We start from the raw sequence: 3,422 nt of genomic DNA on the forward strand, positions 1-3,422 counted from the left end.
TGTTTTGGTTTATATGTTTTGCTTAGATATTTTTATCTCCATTACATAATACAAACTGTGATGACTCCTCTTATGGGAGATTTTTGGAGAATAGGTTTTATGTATTTGTGTCCCTTTGGGTTTCCTTTGGGGTTTTCCTTATTTTTATCATATGTATATATTGCTATGCTCGGACCGGTTATCTTCGCAGCCGGATTTTGAGTCTTGATATTCCTGTTTTTGACACTCCTTTGTATATATATAATCACGCGTTGGTTATCCTTGTTCGTTACGTTATCGATCGGAGTGTTGCGCTTTCGAGTTGCGATTTTTGTTTACCCCTTTTTTCTACAAAGGCTCCTAGTTATAATCAATCATTCATACTACTATACGTACTAAATTTTTATTTTAGAGGTCGTAATACCTTGCCATCTCTGAATTATGACTTAAGCATAAGACTCTGTATGGTAGGGTGTTACATTTAGCATAGTTGCATGCATATAAGTATTTGCATTGAATAAGTTGCTTGCCCTTTTATCCTTCTCCTTTGATTGTGATTAGCATGAGGACATGCTATTGTTTAAGCGTGGGGGAATTGATGAATCCATATTTGATGATAAATTTTGGATTGATTTGAGTGAATTTTATCATATAAACCCACATTTATTCACCTATATAGCATACTTTTGTATTTTCTCTCTAAATTGAGCTTAATTGTGAAAACATGCTATTTTGTGCTTAATATAATCACTTTTATCCCATTCGATGCCTTGCTGGTTTTGATGAGTGATTTCAGGTGTAATAGGTTGGGATGGCTTGATAAGAGTGGAAGCAAAGCATGGAATTGGGAGAAAACATGAATAAATCAAAGGAGAAAAGCAAAATCAGCACCTGTGCCCACGCACAGGAGGAAAATCAGCAAGTGTGCCCATGCACAACTTCTGTGCATACGCACAGGAGAAAAATCAGCATATGTGCATACGCACAGGTACCAGCGTGTGCCTCCATTAGAAAGTCATGTGAACTCACGTTTTGGGGGCTTTTTGGACCATTTCTAAAGGCTTTAGAGCATATTTGAAGGGGGAAGCAACACAAAATCATAACATACACTACCATACTTTGTAGAATACAATTTAGGAGTAGTTTTAGGTAATTTTAGTTTAGGATTTCTCTCAAAAATTTCCTTAGGTTTAATTAGGGTTTGTAGCATTTTATACTTCAAGTTTTGATTTGGGATTATAGCAATTTCATTGTAAGTATTTCATTAATTCCTCTTTTACTACACTACTTGTTCTACACTTTCTCATATTTCCATTTCTCTTGTCAAAATATACATAGTTTTGCAATTTTGATTCCTAGTTGATGAATTTGATGTTTAATACTTATTATATGTTTGTTTGAGTTGCTTTTATTGATTTTGATTATTTGTGGTTCATAACTTTTACCATTTTTTCAATTTTACCATGTTTTATGATTATGCCCTCTATGTGTTTGATAAAATGTCAGTTTTGATTATAGGGTAATTTCCATCCCTTGGCTTGGGGAAAATGAGTATATGGACTACTAGAGCTATAATGTCCAATATTTAGTGATAATTCTTGGGTTGTTAGTTGTTATTATTTCCACTAATGCTAGTCTTTTACCAATTAATTTGGTAAGTTAGTCAGAATATGTGGATTAGTAACAATTATGCTCACTTGACTAACTCTTCGATGTTAAGGGTTGACTTAGTGAGATTAATCCATCATAATTATCATAGTTGTGGTTATAGCAAGGAAGGAATTTCATAACTCATCCCAAGCCAAGGTTCCACTTATGTTTTGAACCACATTTTCTATCACTTTATAGCATTACTTTTTCATATTACATACATAGTTCTTTTATTCCTTTATTAGTTTGTTAATTGATATTTTGTCTTGTTCTTTTATCTCTTTATTGTTTGCTTCTTTGTTGAAAACCCCTTTGATTCTTACAACCAAAGTTGTGTGCACTCATTGGCTCTAGTTCCTAGGGAGAACGACCCGAGGTTGATTACTCTCGGTTTATTAGAATTTGTAAACTTTGATTGATGGGATTTAAATTGCCAATTTGGACTATACTATTGATGAAGACATTTTCCTTTCTAGAGTGAACTTTCTAAACCGGCATGAGTCTTATTCATCAAAGCTCCCGAAGAAAATGCAAGTCAGTTTCAAGATGTTTACATCTGCTATGCATAACGGTACAGATACTTTGATTATCGCAGTAGATAGTAGGTGTAATCATTTGTGGTACTTGTAGTTCCTTGAAGAGATTCTGAATCGCCATAATCTCCGTTTGAGCCGATGCAACTGCGCGATACTCTACTTCCGTGCTTGATCTGCTCACCTTAGCCTGTTTTTCACACTTCGAGGCTATCAAATTACTCCCTAAGAACACGAAATATCCACTCACAAATCTTCTATCATCTAAATCTGTCGCCAAATCTGCATCAGCAAAAGAAATAATTCGATAGTCAATGCATTTGCTAAATATCATTCCTTGATTAATACTACCTTGAAGATATCTCAATATCCGCTTAACTGCTTTCCATTATTCAACCGTAGGTCTGCTCATGAACTGGGAACACATGTTCACTGCAAAGGTAATGCCTGGCCTTGTTATAGTAAGATATTGAAGAGCACCTACTATGGACCTATACTTCTTTGGATCTTCAAACACCTCTGAATCATTCTTGTGTAACCTTAATGAGGATACCATAGGAGTGAGCATAGGTTTAGATTGATGCATCCTTGCCCTTTACAGCAAGTCATTCATGTATTTTGTTTGCGTAAGTAGGAGTTTGTTGTTGTCCAAAAATTCAGCTTCCAGGCCCAAGAAGTAATTAAATTTGCCTAAATCCTTCAAAAAAAATTTGTTATTCAATGCAGCAATTAAATCATCCATTTCAATAGGATTGGAACCTATTATAACAATATCATCAACATAGATAATCATATATATAACTGACACAGATGACTTTCTAATAAACAAGGCAACATCGGAAGTAGATGTATAAAAGCCAAACTGCTTTAATGTTTGGGATAGAGTCTTATACCAAGCCCTTGGTGCTTGTTTGAGACCATAGATTGCCTTATGCAGTTTGCAAACCTGGTTAAAGTTCTTTACAACATAGCCAACAGGTTGTTTCATGTATACTCGATCTTCTAAATGTCCATTAAGGAATGCATTATCAAAATCAAATTGTCTCATCACCCAACCTTGTGTCAAGGCTATAATGATAATAATTCTAATAGTTGTAGGCCTCACTACAGGGCTGTAAACCTCTTCATAGTTAATTCCTTCTATTTGGTGAAATCCTCAGCTACAAGTCTTGCTTTGTATCTAAGGATTTCACCATTTTGATTCTTTTTAATTGCAAAAACCCACTTACACCCCACTATGGTGGCATTTTGTGGTGGTTC

This window comes from Arachis duranensis, chromosome 8, assembly GCF_000817695.3.
Source record: "Arachis duranensis cultivar V14167 chromosome 8, aradu.V14167.gnm2.J7QH, whole genome shotgun sequence".
Taxonomy (NCBI): domain Eukaryota; kingdom Viridiplantae; phylum Streptophyta; class Magnoliopsida; order Fabales; family Fabaceae; genus Arachis; species Arachis duranensis.